Genomic DNA, 25,756 nt, shown 5'->3' with positions numbered 1-25,756 from the left:
GATCCCCAGATACCCCTCGCAATCATGATGAAGGCCGCAATGTGCTGGATCCCGTTGGGGTTCAAGTGTTGTAGCTCGATCTGATAATGGTGCAGCAGAACCCGGAAGAACGGGTGAGGAGGAACCATGAGTCCACGCTCATGGAAGAGCGTGAAGGAGATGATGTAGCCGTCGGGTGGCGCCAGCGCCTCCTCGTTGTCGGGCACAAGCCACTCCACCGCATCGGTCCTCCCGCGGAGAAGACCATGCTTGACGAGGCCCTCCATCCACGCATAGGTAACATCAGAGCGATGCTACAAATCTATGGAGGATGGAGGTGGCTACGGAGAAGAGAAGGCGGTGGCGGAGGAGCGGGGGCTATAGATCTAGGGCTCCGGCGGTGGACTAGCAAGCATGGCAGATTTGAACGGCAGTGGCGGAGAAACAGAGAAGGTAAAGCTGCGGTTTTGGTGTGCAGGAACGTGAAGGGGGAGGCCGCTATTTATAAGGTGGAGTGGGGCGAGAAGACAAACTGTCCGCCTAGATTCATGCGCCCACTGCGCCACATCACGTCACCTCCCTCCAAAGATTGTGCGCACGCAATCTCTGTTCGTGCCCTCAGAGGATATGTTGGATGATGGTTTGCCCATTCAATGGGCCAAGAACCGTCACAGGTAAGGTGGGATACGGAGCTGGAAACACTCCTACGGCCCATTTAAGGCCCAAGAGTTCGAAGGCTGGCCCTCCGATAGGTTCACAGCCGCTCCGAGGCACCCTTAGAGTGAGGGGTGGAAAGGGATGGGCCCATTAATAGCCAGTACCCGGGTGTGCGAGCGCCACGGGCGTCCTGGCCCACGTTCGAGTTATGGTCGGTTCCTAGTCCATGGTTTTTCCTCGAAGAAAGGCAACGAGCCCTCGTGACCGGTCGAATGGACCTAAGAACTATATGCATTGGACACTGAGAATCTGGAGTCGGTCACCAGCTGACCCATGCTGGACCCCCACAAACAGGAAGCCGGGGCCCCACTTGGACTAGCCCGTTAACAGCTCACCAAGCACCGTGTTTCGTCCGTTGAGGAAAAACGTGGTACGGCTCAGCCCCTCTGATATATCGAAAAAACGCTTGAGGGACGATGATCACAAAGATGAGCCGACCCTTGACTGGACCCCTATTGCGCGCGCGGGCTCGAGGAAAGTTGGACTCACAAGAAGACCAAACACGTGGTCGCAGTACGACGACGGAATGATCGGATCCTAGGGGACCGAAATCAAGAAAAATCTTTTCGACCACCCGAATCTTACGGTTGCATGCCCCCAAGAAGACCGACCGCGACAAGAGGGAACCGCCGTCCTACTAGGACACGCCATGGGCTACAAAAAGAAGGCCAAGGCCCTCAGAGTCCTTCTATCTGGAAAAGCCTCCAAAAGAGTATTCTACTCCTCCACAGGCTCAGGGGCTACTGTCGGGTATCGATATTAGGGATACCCAAAACAAGGAAGTTAGCGCCCACGCTGACTTCCTTGGATGGAGCAAGACATATTAAAAGGTCTCGCCCGACCCCTTGGGTTCGTGCTTCGTCTCACCCGACCCCAAGGACGCGGTTTCCATCTCGCCCGACCTCGAGGCCACGGGGGGTCTCGCCCAAGGCCGCGGGCTCTGTCTCGCCCAACCCCTTGGGTTCGTGCTCTGTCTCGCCCGACCCCTTGGGTTCGTGCTCCGTCTCGCCCGACCCTAAGGCCACGGGCTCCGTCTCGCCTGACCCCTTGGGTTCGTGCTTCGTCTCGCCCGACCCCTCGGGTGAGAGCTCCGTCTCGCCCGACCCTAAGGCCACGGGCTCTGTCTCACCCGACGGGGACCCATACCGCCGCCAACCACTCCAGGTTCAAACGTATAGGCCTGGGTCAAAACTCTGACACCAGAGAAGAGACTGGGACGCCTCGATATAACCCGTGGCCATGACAGGCCATACCTGAGGGTTCATATCAAGAACAGCGTCGGGCGTGCCGGTGCTGTTCTGCCTAACCCCCGTACGAACGCTGACAGGCGCGCCAGTTCACCACGACGTCCGCTGGGACGGAATGGAATGCCATGCCTGGCAGATGATGCTTGCGCATGGCGCCAGTGACGAACAGGGCCGCGACATGGTGCCGTCCCTGTTGACATCTACAGTATCGGTGGGACCCGTATGAAGGAGAAAAAGGACCCGACGATCCTGAAAGCCTTCTTCTCTCTCTCGTTCTTCTCCTTTTCCTCCGCTGTAACCCGCGCTCTCCCTTCGCCTATAAAAGAGGAAGCAGGGCGCCCCATGAAAAGAAAATCCAGGGCCGCACGAGAACGAACCACGAGATAAAAACACAAGAGCACGATACGAGCACACGGCTGAGCAGCGATCGAGCTCTCAGCACCCGTTCACTCCTTCAAACAGAGACTTGGGATCCTTTTTGTAACCCCTACTGCAAACCAAGTGCCGGATAACACGAGCAGCAGCAAACTAGGACGTAGGGACGTTCCGCCCGAACCAGTATAAACCCTTGTGTCCTCCGAGCACACCATCCGAAGACAGACGCGCAAATACAAATTTATTCGTCGGTGGTCCGAAAACACCGACACATTCCTACTGAGCACATTCAAAGAATGGATAAGATATTTTTGAATGGCAATTGGGTGGGATCTTGTAAAGATTCAGCTTCATTTGTATTTCGATTGAGGTGCATGAGACGCAGCAGTCTGATTGATCCTCAGGTTCCCTCTCTTTCCCATGGACTGCTCACTCTCTGCTTTAACTTATTTACAGCCTTTACTAAGATGCTTGGTGTGCAGGTTCCATATATGCATTGTTTTGTTTTAGAAGAGTCCCAATTTCCTGTCATTGATTTTACAAAAGTCAAATTTCATCTTTAGTATACATTGATCCATATAACTTGCTTATAAAGCCTGCTTGAATAATAATGGTTTTCCTTGGCTCCTTTGCAATCTTGATGCTCTGTCTTATATCTATTACCTATTTTTTGAGGATAAATGTTTTTTGCAATTTGATTAATGAGCGAGTATAAATAGGTTAAAACCATTTCCTTTGAAGTGACCAAGTTGTTATATTAGTTTGTTTATTACCAATTTCCCAAATTGTGTTGTCTTTCTTTTATGTTTCAGTTAACTGCTGAACATTTCCTGCCTATCTCTAATGTTGTGTTTGAGATATGTAATTTTAGGTTGCATCCTTTTCTCAATGCATAAATGTGAGGATGTCGCCGTCGTGGGATGGCCCCGGTCGGGAGTTCGACTCCCGGCTGCCGCGGGCACAAGCTGCGGTAATGCGCAGTTTGTGCAGAAAAAAAAACCATCGCCTGTCCCTACGTCCTAAAGCATAGGTAAAAAGGTTCCTGGCTCACTCACAAGATTACGGGCCCCTGTGTGAGGGCGAGGCATAGGGGTTCGGGGGTTTCTCGGCCTGCTGTGAGAGGTCTTCTTCCTAGCACAAAAACTGCAGGGGCTGTCTGCCCACCGCAGGCGAAGTTTTTTAAAAAAAATGTGAGGATGTCGGTTGCTTTTAGTTGTTGACACCTTCTCAGTACTGTGTACTAATATTCCACACCAAGATGTTCTTTATAATGTTTCTTATGTTTCTCAGTTTCATCTTATTAGGTTGAAATTAAATGGGACAAGTACAACAAGGAGGTTCGTGTTTTTTCTGATGCCGGGCGAATCCTCAGACCCCTTCTTGTGGTTGAGAACCTTAAAAAATCAGAAAACCAAAGGGGCGCTTCATTCTCTTTCCAGGAACTAATGCAACTAGAAATAATTGAGTTCATTGGTGTTGAAGAGGAGGAAGATATACAATGTGCGTGGGGAATCAGGCATTTGTTTGAGAGTGAAGGAGGGATAGTCTAATTATACTCACTGTGAACTGGATCCTTCCTTTCTTCTGGGATTAAGCTGTGGTATCATTCCTTTTGCAAACCATAATTTTGCTCTGAGGGTATTATACCAATCTGAAAAACACTCGAAACAAGCTATTGGTTACTCAACGACAAATCCACACATCAGAGTCGATACTCTTTCTCATCAACTATATTATCCTCAGAGGCCTCTTTACAAAACAGTTATAGCTGACTGTCTTGGCAGATCAGATTATAATACTTTTGGTAGAAAAGATGACTTTGCGAGACCAGAATATTTCAATGGACAAAATGCAATCGTAGCAGTCAATGTTCGTCAGGGGTTTAACCAGGAGGATTCCCTGGTTATGAATAGGGCTTCTCTTGAATGAGGTATGTTTAGGACTGAACACCTCAGGAGCTATAAGGCTGATGTAGAAAACAAGGATGGAACCAAACGACTGAAATTGAAGGAAAAGATAGACTTTGAAAAAACAGAAAGCAAAAGAGGACGTGTTGACAATCTTGATGATGATGGCGTACCTTACATTGGTGCAAGTCTTCAGACCAATGACATCGTTATTGGAAAAGTCTCAGAATCTGGAGAAGACCACAGTATTAAGCTGAAGCATACAGAAAAGGGAATGGTTCAGAAAGTATTGCTTTCAGCAGGGAAGAATTTTGCTGTGGTTACTCTAAGACAGGTAAGGCCTTTTTTTGGCTACACCTCATTCCACATGTGCTGGGAACTTGCGATGAATTGGTGTGGAAAATTAACTAATTTTCCACCTCAATCTATCTCAACATACGTGGAATGAGGTGGATACAGAGTGCATCCAAAAAAAGACCTAAATGACATTTGTCTTAGCAAAAAGAAGTATTAACCATTAACCAATTAGTACATTCCTTGAATTTTGGCTTCACTTGCGAGCGTATGGACCTTATTTGACAATGGAATGCTGCACTCTTCTCTTGACTGTTCTACCGATTGACAGAAACCATCTGTAGCTGCATTGATTGTCAGTTAAGCCTGTTACCTGTTTTGTGTGCCTGGCATTGTTATTTAACCCAGTAGTTATCTTGCTCTTGAGCGATTATTGTTGGCCTTCTTGATATTCCTTTTTTAACCCAATAAGATTAATGAGTTATCTATGTCTATATTCTTGCCATGCAATTAAGAGGAGATCATGGTCTCATGGATGATTAGAAAGACAAGCATCAGTGTGCGCTCATGGGTTACTTTACTTCATCCTTTATGGTTAAAATAAAGCTTGTTTTGACTTTATTACCTCTCTTTTCTTTTGCAACACTTGGCACTATTAACTTTTAGGATGTAACTTCGACACATGCAAATATTTCTAAGTACATATATTCTTTGGGTACCATTGTTAGCAATTCTAAAAATGGTAATTTCACACTATTGAACCATATATCTAAAAAAGTACAGATAATTAGAAAATCAAAGCTGACAAGTATTATGAAACAGGGGTAGTACCTTTTTATGGGGTTCAGCACTTTACATGATTCCATTGATCGACCCCACGTCCCCATACCCCAAAAAAAGTAATAATAAGAATTTGGCTTCTCCTTGTTCTTGACTTTTAGGAAATGGATGAGCCCAGATAGTCTGCTGGCTTGGTTGGGCCAGCAGTTCAACTCATCCTTTTCCATTTCACCACATATGTTACTTTCTATTGACCATTTAAAGTTTTCTTTGTTGATCTGATTTTAGGTTCGGACACCTTGCCTTGGAGATAAGTTTTCCAGCATGCATGGCCAAAAAGGTGGTGTTGGTTTTCTAGAATCTCAAGAGAACTTCTCATTTGTTAGTCCACAGGATCACCGACTCAGGTGAGTTAACCACTCACCAGTCTTGTCGAGCACCGACTAGTGTTGCCAAGCACTCACTAGCTAAGCCGACCACGAACAAGCATTGTCCGACCACACACACTATGGCTAGAGGTTGAAGAAGAGGGAGAACAGAGCATACACACACAGTACAAGCATCAGCGTTGGCCGGAGCCCTGTATAGGAGATGGCAAAACTGAACTCTCTTTGTTGAGTTGCAGTGGCAAACTATATACAAAACTCTATCCATCTAGTCCTAGTACAGCTCCCATGCTGCAACAGTGACTAGATAACACAGTAGGACTTACTTCTGAGCATGTCCCTGCATGTGGCTACAGTACGGCAGGTGAGCCGTTCGGCGCCTGCTTCTACAGCGGCTACAGTACAACAGCAGGGGGCCTTTTCGGCGTCGCCTTCCCTTGTTGTGTGTTCACACAAGGAAGCAGTAGATTATCTAACAATTCTTCCCCTAATCCTACTGGTATCCCTTGTACCCTCTCCATGTCGATCATCTCCTTCAGCACCATGAGTCGAAGACGTCCGAGCGGCTTGGTGAGGACGTCCGCGAGTTGCCGACCAGTTTCGACGAACTCGATGACGATCTACCCTCCATCGACACAGTCCCTGAGGAAGTGGAACTTCACGTCGATGTGTTTGCTCCGGTCGTGCAGAACCGGATTCTTCGCGAGGTCGATGGTGGGCTGGTTGTCCACCATCAGTGCTGGTGGGTGAGCTTCCGCACCGGTCAGCTCGCCCAGCAGCCAGCACAGCCACACAACTTGGCACGCCGCTGTGGCCACCGCTACGTACTCTGTCTCGCACGTAGATAGCGCCACCACCTTCTATTTCAGCGACAGCCATGAAATTGGAGCCGGCCCGAGGAAGACGAGCACGTCAGAGGTGCTCCGTCGTCCGTCGATGTCCCCCGCCATGTCTGCATCACTGAACACAGTGAGCTGCAGCCTACTCCTGTCGGTTTTGGGAAAAATGATCCCCTGATCCACCATACCCTTGACGTACCGCAGTACCCGCTTCACCACAGCCTAGTGATCCTCTCTGGGATCCTCCATGAAGCGACTGACATAGCCCACGGCGAACGCAATGTCCGACCTCGTGTGGACTAGGTAGCGCAGACCGCCGACGATGCTCCGGTAAAGTGTTGCATCCACCTTCGCCGCGGTGCTGGCCTTCGCCACCTTCAGCCGCTCCTCCATCGGAGTCACGCATGGCTTGCACTCAGCCATGCCTCTCCTCTCCAACAGCTTTGAGGCATACGCGCTCTGACCGAGCGTGAGTTCCTCCTTCACCTGCCTCACCTCAATGCCGAGATAGTAGGAGAGTGTGCTGAGATCGCTCATTCAAAAACGAGCCGCCATCTCGCGCTTGAAGCTATTGATGTTTCCCATGCGCGCGTCGGTGACGATCAAGTCATCCACATACAAGCCGACGATGAGCTCCTCCTTCTCCCATCGCCGCGCATAGAGCGCGTGCTCGGTTGCGCACCGCTGGAACCCTAGCTCGCCCAGCGTGGCGTTAAGCTTGGCGTTCTATGCTCGTGGGGGCCTGCCGCAGCCCGTAGAGCATCTTGCGCAGTCGAAGCACCCTGTGCTCCTCTCCCTTGATGGCGAAACCTAGAGGTTGCCTGACGAAGACCGTCTCCGCCAGCTCGCCATTTAGGAAGGCCAATTTAACGTCCAAGTGATGGATGTGCCAGTCCTTTGCTGCTGCCAAGGCTAGTAGCAAACGGACAGACTCCATGCACGCTACTGGCATAAAGACTTCCTTGAAGTCTATGCCCTTGCGCTGAATAAAGCCTCGGGCGATGAGGCGCGCCTTGTGCTTGACAATGGCACCGAGCTCGTCCCGCTTGACCTTGTACACCCACTTCAGGCTGATCGGACGGCATCCTAGAGGTGGATCGACGAGCTGGGTGGTTCCTCTGCGCTGACGAGCAGCAGCTCTTGGTCATTGAGCAGCCGACCAGCCAGTCCTGAGGGCCCTGTGCCACCGATGATGCCATCCAACCTGCAGAACCACACCTCCTCACCTTCGTAGAAGGCATCCACAAACTCAGTGGTGTCACTTGGAGGTGAGGCGAACTCGATCGGCATCGATGGAGTTCACTGTTCCGTCGGAGTGCTCGGCACCCTAGTTGTAGTGCTCGGCACTACTTCTAGACAGCTCGTCACTACTCCTGCAGTGCTCGGCACCACTGTAGGAGTTCTCAGTCTCAGTCTTGTAGTGGTCAGCACCACTGCAAGACCTCTTGGCTCTGCTATGGGAGTGCTCGGCACCCGTCCTAGAGTGGTCGCCACCACAGCAGAACCTCTCGGCACCACTCCTAGCGTGCTCGGCATTCCTCTAGGAGTGCTCGGCACTCCTTCCTGAGTGCTCGGCATCTCTCCCGAAGTGCTCGGCACCGTCTAGGAGTGCTCGGCTCTGCCGTTGGAGTGCTCGGCACTCCTCCCTGAGTGCTCGGCACCTCTTCCCTAGCGTCTCCACCACCGTAGATGACCAGGTGCTCGACGATGAAAGTGCTGGTGAAGCCGCCAGCTTCCCTTGTACTTGGACTGTTCTAGTCCTAAGCCGCCTTCTCGTCGAACACGACGTCGTGCGAGACAAGCACCTTGTCGCCGTGTGGGTCATAGAGCCGGTACGCCTTGGTACCCTTCGCGTAGCCTAGTAACACCATCGGTGTGCGCCTGTCCTCTAGCTTGGTGAGGATCGGCTTTGTCTTCCTGACATGGCCGATGCAGCCGAATGTTTGGGGGACGGACATGCTTGGCTTGCGCCCATACCAAGCTTCGAACGGCGTCTTGCCCATCAGGGCCTTGGTCGAAGCGCGGTTGAGAATGAACACCACCGTGGTCACCGCCTCACCCCAAAACCTTACCGGCATGCCTTTGGCCTTCATCATGGATCAAGTCATGCCGACTACCGTCTGATTCCGCCTATCCACCACGCCATTTGTTGTGGCTAGTACGACGTGGTGTGGTGTCGCACCACACCCTGATCCGCGCAGTACGCAGCGAACTCCACCAAAGTGAATTCGCCACCACGATCAGTCCTCAGCATGTGGAGCTTCTTGTCGCTCTCGGCCTCCGCGCGCATCTTGAACTTTTTGATCACCGCCGCCGCTTCGTCCTTGCTCATCAGGAGTTGCAGCCACATGTAGTGACCACAATCATCCACGAGCAAGAGGAAGTACCGCCGACCACCATTTGTAGCTGGCATGATCGGCCCATAGAGGTCGCCGTGGATGAGCTCGAGAGCGTCCTTCGCGCGATACTTGGTCGCCTTTGGGAATCGTAGCCTCCTCTGCTTCCCGGCTAGGCAGCAGTCACATAGCTCGCTCCATGCTTGATGTGGGGTATCCCTCGAACCATCTTCTCCAGCTGACCAAGTGCGTCGAAGCTGAGATGTCCAAACCGGGCATGCCACAGCCACGGTTCCTCGATGTGCCTTACCGCCAGGCACTTCGGCTGCTCTACCTTTAGGTCGAGCAGGTACAACCGGTTTAGGAACCTCTTCACCTTGGCGAGAAGTCGCTGCTCCCGGTCCCTGATCCTAAGGTCTTCATCCTTCATTAGTACCTCGCTACCGTGCTCGTCCAGCTGACCAATGCTGATGATGCTGGAACACAGCTGCGGGATGTAATATACATTCGTTAGCGTGCGGTGCTCCCTGTTCTGGCACCTAAAGATGATGGTGTCGCACCCTTAGATTGCCACCTATGAGCCGTCACCAAACTTCACCGTACTGGTAACATCATCATCGAGCTCGTAGAAGGATGCCTTGGAGCCCGTCATGTGGTTGCTGGCACCAGAGTCTAGATACCACCGCTGCTCCTGATCGGCGCCCACACGTCCGAGGTGGACTTGGGCGCGCGGTTCGACGATGTTGATAGCCTTCAGGGCCTTCCTAGGTCCTTCCACCGTCGTCACCTCTTCATTCTCCTCGGCCTCGACATCATGCAGCGCACAGAATGACGCCATTAGAATAGTGGCCTCATCATCATCATCAGTTTGCGCCAGATGAGCTTCAGCCTTCTTCTCCTGCTTGTGATTTGGGCACTCCCGTGCCCAATGGCCCGTCTTCTAACAGCGTCGACAGGCGTTGGGGTCGACCTGCTTCTTCTTCACCGAAGAAGCCTTGCCACGGCGTTTGCCATCACCACCGCGGCTAGAGGAGGCTACCCTAGAGTTCCTCCGAGCAGCCCACTCCTCCTCTGTCAGCAGCAGTTTACCGCTGTCCTTCGTTGATGTCGCCTGCTCTAGGCGCTCGTCCACCGCCCGTGGATGGCCTGTCACATCCTCAATGATGAGGGTGGATAAGTCCAGCATTATCTCTATGGAGAGAGCGATCTGGATGTACTTTGCCAGCATGGAGTGGAGGTACTTGGAGACCGCCTCCTCTTCATCGATGGTGACGTCGTGGCTCTTTAGCTTGCTGATGAGCGTCTGCAGACGGAGAGAGAAGTCCTCCACCGTTTCACCATCCTTGAACTTGAGGTTGGTGTACTTCTGCTTCAGAAGCTGGGCCATCGCCTTTTTTGCGCGGTCGGAACTGACGCGCATCGCCGCAATAGCCTCCCACGCCTCCTTAGCAGAGCTCTTCACCCCCAACGGCTCCCTGTACTCCGTCGGTACAGCAGTGAGGATAGCCTCAAACGCTGACATGTCAATGCCCTTATCAACAACATTCTAGAGCCGTCGGGTTCTGAGCTTGACCTTCATAGTCACCAACCATTCTCCATAGTTGGTGTGAGTCAGCGTCGGTCAACTGGTGCCGCTGACCTCCCGCACCGTGCGAACAACCACTCCGATCGTGGCTGGGCAGCCACAATAGTGCCACTGCTGTCGTCCATCTCCAAACCATTCGTCATCGCTAGCGGTTAGTCCGACGACGGCGCTTGTATGGCTCTGATACCACTTGTTAGCCCACAGGATCACCGGCTCAGGTGAGTTGACCACTCATCAGTTTTGCTGAGCACCTGCTAGTGTTGCCGAGCACTCACTAGCTAAGCCGATCACGAACAAGCGTTGTCCGACCACACACACTATGGCTAGAGGTCGAAGAAGAGGGAGAACAGAGCATACACACACAGTACAAGCACCAGCGTTGGCCGGAGCCCTATATAGGAGATGGCAAAACTGAACTCTCTTTGTTGAGTTGTAGTTGCAAACTATATATACAACTCTATCCATCTAGTCCTAGTACAACTCTCATGCTGCAACAGTGACTAGATAACACAGCGTGACTGACTTCTGCGCCTGTCCCTACATGTGGCTACAGTACGGCAGGTGAGCCATTCGGTGCCTGCCTCTACAGCGGCTACAGTACCACAGCAGGGGGCCTTTTCGACGCCGTCTTTCCTTATTGTAGGTTAATACAAGAAAGCAGTAGATTATCTAACACCATCTACTCACAGAGGTATAGTCTCGGATATTGTGATAAATCCACATGCCTTCCCAACACGTCAAACTCCCGGACAGCTGCTTGAAGCTGCTCTGGGGAAGGGGATAGCCTGCAAACGTACAATGAGATATGCAACACCATTCACCACAGCATCAGTTGATGTTATTGCAGAACAGTTGCACAGGTAAGTGTTTCTTCTTCCAACGGATGAATAGCTGCTTCCCTTATTCAGTAACCCGCCCCTTGCACACGAAACAGATATATGAGACCCTTTCAAAGGGTTGAGCATTTTTAGCCTCTTTTAGTTGAACTTTGTAATTGTTAAGCTTATTAGTACATCTTATAAGAACCTTGTACGTCATTAGTGCACCCATGCTCTCAAGTCTTAACTCTGTTAATATTTTACTGCTTATTACACATACAGAAGAAGAAAAAGAAAGGTAGGGAAATAAAGTACACACACAGAATGGCTGGTCGCTAACCTCATATTTTGTATATTGGTCATTTGAGTAAACATGTACTGCATTGTTCCTAGTATCTCTTAGTTTACAGTAATTTCACATGTATGTATCCTTTTGTAATCTTTTGCTCCAAAACGGTGGAAACACACAACTTTCCTTCCCCTTTCCCTTTTAACTTGTATTACTATCAGTCGATGCTTATCTTTTTCTTAACTGAGACATCCATAGTGGCACCACTAGATATAAAGCTGAGTGCGCTCACACACTAACATGTTATCAGTGAGGATCTTACTTCAGATAATCAAGTAACTTTGCACGGAATGTATCTGAGAATGAGAATATTTTAGTTATTTTCTTGTGTAGACTTGTTTTCTTCTGTGTTCTGTTTAGTTGATCTCCAAAATTTTATGTATCTTGTTGCATTGCAGTGCTGGTTATTCACGATGGGGAGCCGACAATGTTCTAAATGTCCGAACTGGTGAAAGAATGCAATCCTTGGTTTTCATGGGCCCCACCTTTTACCAGAGGCTGATTCATATGTCTGAAGATAAGGTGAAATTCCGTAATACTGGGCCGGTGCACCCCCTCACGAGGCAGCCTGTTGCCGACAGGAAAAGGTTTGGTGGAGTTAAGTTTGGAGAAATGGAGCGTGATTACCTCCTCGCCCATGGGTCAGCTGCAACCTGTATTTAGATAATCTACTGCTACCTTATATGAACATAGTAAGGGAAGACAACGTCGAAAAGGTTCTCTGATGTGATATTGTAGCCGCTGCAGGTGTAGGCGCCGCACGGCTCACTTGCAGCACTGTAGGCACATGCAGTGGTCGACACAGAGTCAGTCTTGTATGTTATCTAATTACTGTTACAGCATGTGCGCTGTAATAGGACTAGATAGATAGAGTTGTATAAATCGACTACTAAGGCAACTCAGTAAAGAGAGTTCAGATTTACCATCTCACAGACAGGGCTTCGGTCAACGCTGTTGTCTTGTATTGTGTGTGCATACTCTGTTCTTCCTTCTTCTTCTACCTCCAGCCATAGTGTGTGGAGACGGACAACGCTTGTTCGTGGTCGATACGGCTAGTGGGTGCTCGGCAACACTAGCGGGTGCTCGGTAAGACTAGTGAGTGGTTTACTCATCTAAACCGATGATCATGTGGGTCAACAAGTGGTATCAGAGCCGTACAAGCACCGTTGCCAGACTAACCGCTAGCGATGACGGACGGTTCGGAGATGAGAGACAGTAGTGGCACTGCTATGGCTGCCCAGCCATGACCGGAGGTCATTGTTCGCACGGTGCGGGAGGTCAGCGGCACCAATTGGCCGACGCTGACTCACATAAACTATGGAGAGTGATCGGAAATGCTGTTGACAAGGGCACCAACAATGAGGAAGATGACATGTCAGCGTTTGAGGGTATCCTCGCTGCTGTACCGACGGAGTACAGAGAGCCGTTGGGGGTGAAGAGCTCGGCTAACGAGGCTGAAGGGACCGTGACGCCTAAGAGAGGGGTGAATTAGGCAACTTAAAATTCTAACTCTAAACTATGGTCTCTTTCTCTAACCCTAGCAAAACCTATGCAAGTGATAAGCTATCTAGATGTGCAACTATGGTTTTACTAGTGTGTTGCTATCTCTACCGCAAACATAGTAAAGTAATCAATGTAAATGCGGAAGCTAAAGAGCAAGGTAGAGATATGCAAACTCTCGTCGACGACTCCGGTATTTTTACCGAGGTATCGAGAAACGCGCAAGCTTCCCCCTAGTCCTCGTTGGAGCCCCTCGCAAGGAATCCCTCGCAAGGGCCAAGCTCCCGGTCGGGTAACTCCGTGGATAGCCTCGGGCCTTCCCCACGCGCAAGTGGGTCTCCGACGTGCCTCTCGGCAAGCCTCTCCCGGATGCTCCCCGCCGTCTTCACTATCAAGCTTCCGGCCGAAACGCCGCGGGCCTTGTTCCCTCCGGTACACGGTGGCGGCCACACCACAAACACGGTTGGTGTGATCTCGCAAGACTTCAAGCCCCTCCGATGTACAACACTTGTGCTCGTAAGCACAGGGTGGCAAGAGGTATGCAAACCTCACTAAACACTAGGCATACACCTAGAGCAAGCGCATAAGCGGTGGTCCAATCAACCTAAGCACTTTGCAAAGCACTTATGCTAATCACCTAATAAAACACTAAGCACTATACATGTGGAGATCACTAAAATGGTGTATCAACACCCTTGGTATGTTTCCTCAGCTCCACTATCTTCAAATGGCCGGTTGGGGGTTGTATTTATAAACCCCACTGAGAAAGTAGCCGTTGGGGTCGAACTCCCGCGAAACTGCTACTGACCGGACGCTGAATCGTCTAGACCGGACGCGTCCGATCGTCCCGACCGTTGAGTCGGCAATATACTGATCGGACACTGGCCAGCGTCCGGTCGCCTGCCACCGGACGCGTCCGGTCGCATATTTGCCGCTCTGGAACCTTACTGTAATCGATCGGACGCTACTGTCCTGCGTCCGGTCGGTTGCCGCCAGCGTCCGGTCTAGAGTTCGGTCGCCTGTCTGCCGAGCCACTTGCCCAGCGTCCGGTCGCAGCGTCCGGTTGCTTGTTCAGCGTTTGGTCCTGCATCCGGTCACCACAGTGAGCTCATTTCTTCATGATCTTGCGTACGGCTTGGTTCCAATCTTCATGCTTGGACTTGGCTTGATCTTTTGGGTCTTCTCTTGTGCTTCAAAGGTCTTGCTTGAGGTGTTGATCATCGGATCACCACGTCGCCTTCGTCCAAGTCACGTCTTGCACCCTATTGAACTACAAAATAAACACTTGCAAATTCATTAGTCTAATTTGGTTGTGTTGGTCATCAAACACCAAAATCCAAAGTAAATGGGCCAAGGGTCCATTTTCCTTACAATCTCCCCCTTTTGGTGATTGATGCCAACACGACCAAAGCAAGCAAATAATAAGAATTCGGAAGTTAAAAAACTACCTACTTGCTAGGATGCAATGCAAAGGGCAAGGTTATATGATGCTAATTGATAGATACTAATTGAAACTTTACTTAAAAGCTTGTCTTGCCCTTGCAAATGTCCCCATATGATATTATGGATTAAAGCCTAGCTGTCTAAAAAAAATCTCCCATTACTTAGACTAATCCATAATTCACTTTCCTCCCTTTCTCGGACCATTACCACTTATAGACATCGACTTGATGTTTGCCTTTGGTCCTTCAAATTCTCCTCCTTTGGCATCAAACACCGAAAAGGAAGACATTAGTAGCACAAGGGAGGGTCAAATTTCATGATCCTTTGTATATAGAGTGAAATGGATCACAAAATTTGGCTCTCACATTATATAGAATAAGCTCCCCCTAAATATATGCATACATATGGTAGAAAGCAAAGCATATGCATAATTAGCAATTTATTGTACATGAGAGTTTAATCTATATAATGCATGGAGAAAGCATATAAATATGAAACATGATGATGCCAATTGAAGAATGATGCTTAACTCCGGGGACTCCAATTTCCTTACAATGAGACTACTACACATGTAATATGTTTGAAAAAATTGATACCATTTGAACAAGTGTTAGTCTCAAAGCATCCAAGTTGTAGATTAAGCTCCCCCTAAATTTGTGCACACAAGTGTTGAATACTTGTAAAATTTGTGCACATTGAATTAAGTATCTAAATACCACTTGAAAGATGATATTTGGGAGAGATTATCTACAATTTGGACTTTGGCACATATTAGATAATTAATTGTAAAACAAGCTATGTGCCGTGCTCCTAAATAATTTTAAACCATGTAGGTTTGCTCCAAGGGTTGATAATGAAACCGAGCAAGCCTACCATATGATATACCTATTAAATGCATGACAAAATATTTAAGCATGTAAATGTAAACATTAGGTATGAAAGATAACTAGAAGCTTTAAGAGTATATCAATTGAAAAACAAAACCAATTGAAATGAATACTAATTGAAAGTAATGACATCTAGTTACCTAACATGGGAAGGGGAATTTGGGTCCATAGTATTCACTATCCTACTTGGCAATGGCTTTGTCCATCATGATGCACCCCATTAAATGCACCCAAACTTTGCCAAGTCTCCAAATACCCCAAAAGTCAGACAGACTTCTCACTTCCCTTTCGGGATCCAAACCTTCTTGGTGCTCTTCATGTTGGAAATGATTTCCTTTGGCACCCAAAAGCGTTTGACCCCATTGTTGGCTTGCTTGTTCACCTTGATGGTCACCACCTTGTCATTTTTCTTCTTCAAGAGAGATAAGGTGTGGAGGCCTTCTTGTCCACCTTGTTGGTGTAGGTGTTGGAGAGCTTGCTTGCTTGCTTTTTCTCCTTCTTCTTAGCTCCTCCCCAATTCTTCACCTTGCACTCATAGCACTTGTGACCTTCCTTATGACACACGTAACAAACCACGGTTTGTCCTTCATCAAGCTTCTTCACTCCCTTGACGGTGTTATCTTGATAAAGTTGGGTTTGCTTCGCCTTGCCTTTTACTTGAGTCAAGTCCTTGGTGAGGCGAGCTACTTCTTGCTTGAGTTGCTCATTCTCCTTTGCAACCTCTTGTGTGCATGTATCTACAATAACTTTCTCAACACAAACTTGGTTGCACAAAGGTGAGTCTAAACATAAATCATTACAAGAAGTAGAGGCATCCTTTTTAGACATGTTAAAGATAGAACTTTTCCTTTTAGATTCCTTGGTGGGGTTTGTACTAACAGCTTCAAGATTAGCAACTTTATTAGTTAGCTCATCATAATGTTTGCACATGGTTTCCATTTTAGCAAGCAAACTATTATATGCTTCTTGTGAGCTAGCTAACTTTTCTTTTAATTTTTAATTTTTCTTTAAAAGTTGCTCATCATCGATTGTGCATGCATTTGTTGTTGCACTAGCCTCAAGTTGCTCAATTTTAGTAGATAGTTCAACATTGAGATTTGCAAAGTTTTCATATTGTTCAAGCAAATTTTTGTATGCTTCTTGTGAACTACCTAGCTCTTCTTTTAAATTTTTAAGCTTCTTTTGTTGACTAGTGCAAATTTTAGCATATTTAAGACTTTGTTGCACAATTGTATTATAAGAAGGCAAATCATCACTATCGCTCTCACTAGAGGATGAGCTTTCATTACCTCGTGCCATAAGGCACAAACGTGAAGAGCTTGATGATGAGTGCTTGCGGCCTCGCCTCTTGTGATGATGTTCTTCTTCACTTAAAGAATCATCCCATGACCTTATTGATGTGAGGGCTTGGTTCTTGCACGCCTTCTTCTTTGTCTTGGGTGTGGGCTTGTTTGGACAAACTTCCACAAAGTGTCCCGACTTGCCGCATCCGTAGCATCCTCTCTTTCTTTGCTCATTTCTTTGATTGGTGAAAATGAGATCTTAAATTTGGATGGACACACCCTTGACATTGAGCCTTTGGATCATCTTCTCCACCTTGTTGATTAATTTGATTGATTCTTCATCAAGGTCGGAGGTGGAGGAGGAAGATTGATCATCATCACTTGATTCTTCATCATCCTCATCTTCTTCTTCACTTGAGGAGCTTGAGCTTGAGCTTGACTCAACTTTCTTGCCCTTCATCTTTTTCTTCTCGCTACAAGCGAGAGCTTTGCCTTTGCTTGATGAAGATGCTTCTCCTTGACCCATCTTACGTGACATTTCAAATGACACTAGCTTTCCAATGACAATGCTCGGGGTCATGGTGCTCAAGTTCTCCATGTTGTGAAGGATGATGATGATGCTTGCATATTTCTTTTATGGTAGAACGGAGATGATCTTCCTCACGATGTCCGCATCATCTAGCTTTAATAATCTGATTGAATGGAGCTCATTGATGATTAGATTTAATCGAGAATACATATCACGAACAAGCTCATCATCATTCATAGCAAAGGAATCATAATTTTGCTTGGCTAGACAATGTTTTTGCTCATGGACATTACTTGTGCCGTCATGGAGCTCTTGGAGTTTTAACCAAATTTCATGTGCCGTATTTAAGGTGAACACTTGGTTAAACACATCCATGCTAAAAGATTCAAACAAGCAATTCTTAGCTCTAGCATTGAAATGCATTTCTTTTTCATCACTCTTTCTGGGCTTTTCGGGATTCTTAATGGGTTTCATCCCGTCACGAGTGACTCTCCATACACCTAAATCAACCGTCTCAAGGTGGCAAGCCATTCTTGCTTTATAGTAAAGGAAGTTAGTGCCGTCAAATTGTGGAGGCCTAGCGGTATCCATCCCAACCACTCTACAATTGCGTCGGCTCAACGGCGGTTAAGCCAAGGGTCTAAATATGAGCCAACCGGCTCTGATACCAATTGAAGGGACCGTGACACCTAAGAGGGGGGGTGAATTAGGCAACTTAAAATTCTAACTCTAAACTATGGCCTCTTTTTCTAACCCTAGCAAAACCTATGCAAGTGATAAGCTATCTAGATGTGCAACTATGGTTTTACTAGTGTGTTGCTATCTCTACCGCAAACATAGTAAAGTAATCAATATAAATGCAGAAGCTAAAGAGCAAGGTAGAGATATGCAAACTCCCGTCGACGACTCCGGTATTTTTACCGAGGTATCGAGAAGCGCGCAAGCTTCCCCCTAGTCCTCGTTGGAGCCCCTCGCAAGGAATCCCTTGCAAGGGCCAAGCTCCCAGTCAGATAACTCCGTGGATAGCCTCGGGCCTTCCCCATGCGCAAGTGGGTCTCCGACGTGCCTCTCGGCAAGCCTCTCCCGGATGCTCCCCGCCGTCTTCACTATCAAGCTTCCGGCCGAAACGTCGCGGGCCTTGTTCCCTCCGGTACACGGTGGCGGCCACACCACAAACACGGTTGGTGTGATCTCGCAAGACTTCAAGCCCCTCCGATGTACAACACTTGTGCTCGCAAGCACGGGGGGGCAAGAGGTATGCAAACCTCACTAAACACTAGGCATACACCTAGAGCAAGCGCATAAGCGGTGGTCAAATCAACCTAAGCACTTCGCAACGCACTTATGCTAATCACCTAATAAAAAATAAGCACTATGCATGTGGAGATCACTAAAATGGTGTATTAACACCCTTGGTATGTTTTCTTAGCTCCACTATCTTCAAATGGCCAGTTGGGGGTTGTATTTATAAGCCCCACTGAGAAAGTAGCCATTGGGGTCAAACTCCTGCGAAACTGCTACTGACCGGACGCTGAATCGTCCTGACCGGATGCGTCCGGTTGTCCCGACCGTTGAGTCGGCAATATACTGATCGGACGCTGGCCAGCGTCTGGTCGCCTGCCACCGGACGCGTCCGGTCGCATATTTGCCGCTCTGGAACCTTACTGTAATCGATCGGACGCTGCTGTCCTGCGTCCGGTCGGTTGCCGCCAGAGTCCGGTCCAGAGTCTGGTTGCCTGTCTACCAAGCCACTTGCCCAGCGTCCGGTCGCAACGTCCGGTTACTTGTTCAGCGTCCGATCCTGCATCCGGTCACCACAGTGAGCTCATTTCTTCGCGATCTTGCGTACGGCTTGGTTCCAATCTTCATGCTTGGACTTGGCTTGATCTTTTGGGTCTTCTCTTGTGCTTCAAAGGTCTTGCTTGAGGTGTTGATCATCGAATCACCACGTCGCCTTCGTCCAAGTCACGTCTTGCACCCTATTGAACTACGAAATAAACACTTGCAAATTCATTAGTCCAATTTGGTTGTGTTGGTCATCAAACACCAAAATCCAAAGTAAATGGGCCAAGGGTCCATTTTCCTTACAGAGGCGTGGGAGGCTATTGCGGCGATGCGCGTCGGTTTCGACCGCGCAAAAAAGGTGATGGCCCAGCTTTTGAAGCAGGAGTACGCCAACATCAAATTCAAGGATGGTGAAACAGTGGAGGACTTCTCCCTCCGCCTATAGACACTCATCAGCAAGCTAAAGAGTCATGGCGTCACCATCAATAAAGAGGAAGCGATCTCTAAGTACCTCCACTCTGTGCCGGCAAAGTACACCCAGATCGCTCTCTCCATAGAGACGATGCTGGACTTGTCCACCCTCACCTTTGAGGATGTGATAGGCCGTCTACGGGCGGTGGACGAGCGCCTGGAGTAGGTGACAGCAACGAAGGACAGCGGGAAACTCCTGCTAACGGAAGAGGAGTGGGCTGCTCAGAGGAACTCTAGGAAGGCAGCCTCCTTCAGCCACGGTGGCGATGGCAAGTGCCGCGGCAAGGCTTCTTCGAAGAAGAAGCAGGTCGACCCCAATGCCCGCCAACGTTGCGGAAAGATGGACCATTAGGCACGGGAGTGCCTAAACCGCAAGCAGGAGAAGAAGGCTGAAGCTCATCTGGCGCAAGCTGATGATGAGGATAAGGCCACTATCCTGATGGCGATGTTCTGTGCACTGCACGACGTCGAGGCCGAGGAAAGAGAAGAGGCGACGATGGTGAAAGGACCTGGGAAGGCCCTGAAGACCATCAACCTCGACGAACCACGTGCCCAAGTTCACCTCGGACGTGTGGACGCCGACCAGGAGCAGCGATGGTATCTAGACTCTAGTGCCAACAACCACATGATGGGCTCCAAGGCATCCTTCTCTGAGCTCGACGACGATGTTACCGGTACGGTGAAGTTTGGTGACGGCTCAAGGGTGGCTATCCAAGGGTGCGGCACCATCATCTTCAGGTGCCAGAATAGGGAGCACCATGCGCTAACAGATGTATATTACATCCTGCACCTGCGTTCCAGCATCATCAGCATTGGTCAGCTAGATGAGCACGGTAGCGAGGTACTGATCAAGGATGGCGTTCTTAGGATCAGGGACCGGGAGCAGCGACTTCTTACCAAGGTGAAGAGGTCCCTAAATCGGTTGTACCTGCTCGACCTGAAGGTAGAGCAGCCGGTGTGCCTAGTGACAAGGCACTCTAAGGAACCATGGATGTGGCATGCCCGGTTCGAACATCTCAGCTTCGACGCGCTTGGTCGGCTGGAGAAGATGGTCCGAGGGCTACCCCACATCAAGCATGGAGGCAAGCTATGTGACAGCTGCCTGGCCGAGAAGCAGAGGAGGCTACGTTTCCCAAAGACGGCCAAGTATCACGTGAAGGACGCTCTCGAGCTCGTCCACGGTGACATCTACGGGCCGATCACGCCTGCTACAAACGGTGGTCGATGGTACTTCCTCTTGCTCATGGATGATTGTAGTCGTTACATGTGGCTGCAACTCCTGACGAGCAAGGACGAAGCGGCGGCGGTGATCAAGAAGTTCAAGACACGCGTGGAAGTCGAGAGCGGTAAGAAGCTCCGCGTGTTGAGGACTGATCGCGACGGTGAATTCACTTCGGTGGAGTTCGCTGCGTACTACGCGGATTAGGGTGTGGGGCAACACCACACCACGCCGTACTCGCCACAACAGAATGGCGTGGTGGAGAGACGGAACCAGATGGTGGTTGGCATGACCCGATCAATGATGAAGGTCAAAGGCATGTCGATAAGGTTCTGGGGAGAGGCGGTGACCACGACGGTGTTCATCCTCAACCGCGCTCTGACCAAAGCCCTGACGGGCAAGACGCCGTTCGAAGCTTGGTATAGGCACAAACCGAGCGTGTCCTTCCTCCAGACATTCGGCTGCATCAGCCACATCAGGAAGACGAACCAAACCTCACCAAACTGGAGGACAGGAGCACACCCATGGTGTTTCTAGGCTACACGGAGGGTACCAAGGTCTACCGGCTCTATGACTCATGCGGAGACAAGGTGCTTGTCTCACACGACGTCGTGTTTGACGAGGAGGCGGCTTGGGACTGGAGCAGTCTAAGCACGGGGAAAGCTAACGACTTCACCAGCACCTTCATCGTCGAGCACTTGGTCATCCACGGTGGTAGAGACGCTGAGGAAGAGGTGCCAAGCACTCCAGGAGGAGTGCCGAGCACTCCGACGGTAGAGCCGAGCACTCCTGGGGTAGTGCTGAGCACTTCGAGAGGGATGTCGAGTACTCTGGGAGGAGTGTCGAGCACTCCTGAAGGGATGCCGAGCACGCAAGGAGTGGTGCCAAGGGCTTCTGCAGTGGTGGCGACCACTCTAGAACAGGTGTCGAGTACTCCCATGGTGGAGCCAAGACGTCTTGCAGTTGTGCCAACCACTCCAAGATTGATGCTAGGCACTCCTACAGTGTGGCCAAACACTGCAGGAGTTATGACAAAAAGTCCAAAAGAAGTGTCGAGCACTCCAGGTGTTGTACCGAGCACTCCGGCAGAACAGGGAGCTCCATCAACGCCGATCGAGTTCGTCTCACCTCCAAGTGACATCACTGAGTTCGTGGATGCCTTCCACGAGGATGAGGAGGTGCGGTTCCATAGGCTGGACGACATCGGCGGTGGCACAGGACCCTCAGGACTGGCTGGTCAACTGCTCAACGACGCAGAGCTGCTGCTAGTCAATGCAGCGGAACCACCCACGTTCACGCTGGCCGAGCGGGACAGAAACTGACGATGGGCGATGCTGGAGGAGATGAAGGCGATCGGGAAAAACGAGACTTGGTAGCTCGTCGATCCACCTCCAGGATGCCGTCCGATCAGCCTGAAGTGGGTGTACAAGGTCATGCGGGATGAGCTCGGCGCCCGAGGCTTTGTTCGGCGTGAGGGCATAGACTTCGAGGAGGTCTTTGCACTAGTAACGCACATGGAATCGGTTCATTTGCTACTAGCCTTGGCAGCAGCAAAGGACTGGCGCGTCCATCACATGGACATTAAATCTACCTTCCTCAACGGTGAACTGGTGGAAACGGTTTTCGTCAGGCAACCTTCAGGTTTCGCCATCAAGGGAGAGGAGCATAGGGTGCTCCGACTGCGCAAGACGCTCTACGGGCTACGGCAGGCCCCCCGAGCATGGAGCGCCACGCTAGATGAGCTTGGGTTTTAGCGGTGCGCAACTGAGCACGCGCTCTACATGCGGCGACGGGGGAAGGAGGAGCTCCCCGGCGCGCGCACAGAGGACATCAACAGCTTCAAGCGCGAGATGGCGGCTCATTTTTGAATGAGCAATCTCGGCGCACTCTCCTACTACCTCGGCATCGAGGTGAGACAGGGGAAGAAGGAACTCACGCTCGGTAAGAGCGTGTATGCCTCCAAGCTGTTGGAGAGGAGCGGCATGGCTGAGTGCAAGCCATGCATGACTCCGATGGAGGAGCGGCTGAAGCTGACGAAGGCTAGCACCACGGCGAAGGTGGATGCGACACTCTACCAAAGCATCATCGGCATTCTGCGCTACCTAGTCCACACGAGGCTGGACATTGCGTTCATCGTGGGCTACGTCAGTCGCTTTATGGAGGATCCCAGAGAGAATCACTAGGCTGCGGTGAAACGGCTACTACGCTACGTCAGGGGGACGGTGGATTATGGGATCATCTTCCCAAAGACCGGCGTGAGTAGGCTGTAGCTCACTGTGTTCAGCGATGCAGACATGGCGGGGGGCATTGACAAGCGATGGAGCACCTCTGGCGTGCTCGTCTTCCTCGGGTCGGCCCCAATTTCATGGTTGTCGCTGAAACAGAAGGTGGTGGCGCTATCTACGTGCGAGGTAGAGTACGTAGCGGCGGCCACAGCGGCGTGCCAAGTTGTGTGGCTACGCCGGCTGCTGGGCGAGCTGACCGGCGTAGAAGCTCACCCACCAGCACTGATGGTGGACAATCAGCCCGCCATCGCCCTCGCAAAGAATCTGGTTCTGCACGACCGAAGCAAACACATCGACGTGAAGTTCCACTTTCTTAAGGACTGTGTCGATGGAGGGCAGATCGTCATCGAGTTCGTCGAAACTGATCGGCAACTCGCGGACGTCCTCACCAAGCCGCTCGGACGTCTTCGACTCACGGAGCTGAAGGAGATGATCGGCATGGAGGGGGTACAAGGGTTAGCAGTAGAATTAGGGAAAGATTGTTAGATAATCTACTGCTACCTTGTGTGAACACAGTAAGGAAAGACGACGCCGAAAAGGCCCCCTGCTGTGATACTGTAGCCGATGCAGGTGCAGACGCCGCACGGCTCACCTGCAGCACTGTGGGCACATGCAGTGGCCGGCGCAGAGTCAGCCCTGTATGTTATCTAGTTACTGTTACAGCATGTGCACTGTACTAGAACTAGATAGATAGAGTTGTATAAATAGACTATCAAGGCAACTCAGTAAAGAGAGTTTAGATTTATCATCTCACAGATAGAGCTTCGGCCAACGCTGGTGTCTTATATTGTGTGTGCATGCTCTGTTCTCTCTTCTTCTTCTTGCGCCAGCCATAGTGTGTTGGGACGGACAACGCTGGTTCGTGATCGGCACGGCTAATGGGTGCATGACAACACTAGCGGATGCTCGACAAAATTGATGAGTGGTTCACTCACCTGAGCTGGTGTTCATGTGAACCAAACACCTGCATGAACGCCTCTTCATGCTTAGTGACTTCTCCCAGATGCACATCTGCCAGACATGCGAGCGTGTGGCTAATGTTGTCATGAGGTCTGTCCCCGGAGGCAAAAAGATCCGTGGCCCCTACTGCGGCTTCTGCAAGTCTTCGGAGAACATAGTGAGAATCAATGTGCCCTATGGCGCGAAGCTGCTCTACCAGGAACTCTTCAGCATGGGGATCTGACTCAAGTTTGATACTGAAGTCTGCTAGAACTTGTAGACCTGATTGTATCCAGACATCCAGTTATGTACATAAAATTACCCTATGAGGATATCGTACAGGCAGCTATGTGAAAACTCGTGCCGATGTGTGCTGCTGGCATAGCAAGGATGGGCGAGTCTGATGGAGTGAAATGGCACTGGCAGGTGGGTATCTCCAAGCCGGTGTGGGGATCTACTTCTGCATTGAGAATAAACTCTGATGAAACTAGAAACCCTGTAGCGTTTATGTGCTGTTTCTCCCTGCTCATGTGATAAGCTATGCTCAAGTGAATGAACACTCGTTTCCTGTTTCCTGCTTGAATTGAGCTGTTGCATGCTTTTTTTGTTTTAAGATTGTGATTTTGTGGAGCACCTGTATTGCTCCGTAGGGATCAGGGAATGTTGCTATTGGATCACAACCCTTGCCACCGGTGATGATCGACGATGTGAGCTAGGCAAATTGGATCATTGATACGATGACAAGGGAGGAGCAAGATATCCTTTCACACGATAATATTTCACAGGCTGGGCTTTAACAGGCCGCAGCTGAGAGCTGACACTGACCACATGGCTCCACGCGCACAAACACAAGCTTCCATCCGTCCCACTCCTGCTCGACCAGATGTTGTGAGTTGTAGCACCTGTATTGCTCCGTAGGGGCTAGGGAATGTCTCAATTGGAGTACCGACTGCTGATTTGTGCGATGTTTCCTAGATTATCATGAATCGAGATACTCTGATTATTGAGGGCCCATAGGAATTTCGTAGGATCCATACAACAATTTTATACCAATCAGTTCAATTTTAAAGAAAAAACGTAGAATTTAGAGAGAAAAAATTCTGCAATCCAAAAGGGGGCCTGAAATATTAGAAGCATTGTACCACTTGTCCAATGGCATGTTTCAAGTTTGATAAGTTCATACAAAAAAAACAATGTTTATGATACCAAATAATAATTTTGGATTTATCATGAAATATGCTTTTATATATTATATCTATTTGGTGTTATAAATGCTGATGTTATTTCCTATAAATTTAGTTAAAATTAAATTGGTATGAATTAGGACAAATATAAAACATCCAGATAATTTTGAGAGCGGGGAGTAGTTTATAGATGTTTTAGGAACCGTGCCTCTACGGTGCTTTGGATCTTTGATCAGGGGACCCATTTTGTTTATCATAACCTTAGTAATTAATAGAGCTTATAAAAATTACAGAAATTTTCAGCATGGATAGTAAATCTTTGATCTAATGTGGGTTCTTGTCGGTGTTTTGTAAACCGGACCAATAAATTTATACGATTGACGCGCCGCTCTAGGAAGACGATGGTAGCATCCAAAAGACACGATAATTTCTACTGGTTCAGGCCAGAGCCCTACGTCCAGTTTCAAAGATGATCGAGTGTGTATTCCTCGCTTGAATACTCTGAAGTTCTTACAATGGAGGGTGCAAGAACAGTGGAAGAGGCAGGAGAGCTATAGCTAAGAGATGAATTGCCTGAAGCTTCCGGTGGTGTGAAGAAAAATGAGAATGTGTCCCTTGG

General features: G+C 49.5%; 1 pseudogene; it reads left to right on the top strand.

Annotated features, from left to right (window-relative positions):
* The first annotated feature begins 393 nt into the window (after positions 1-393).
* Positions 394-24,224, top strand: LOC136467547 (DNA-directed RNA polymerase D subunit 2b-like; annotated as a pseudogene).
* The last annotated feature ends 1,532 nt before the right edge of the window (positions 24,225-25,756 follow it).

Source organism: Miscanthus floridulus, chromosome 1, assembly GCF_019320115.1.
Source record: "Miscanthus floridulus cultivar M001 chromosome 1, ASM1932011v1, whole genome shotgun sequence".
NCBI classification, from domain to species: Eukaryota; Viridiplantae; Streptophyta; class Magnoliopsida; order Poales; family Poaceae; genus Miscanthus; species Miscanthus floridulus.
This window is presented reverse-complemented; position numbering and strand designations above follow the sequence as displayed.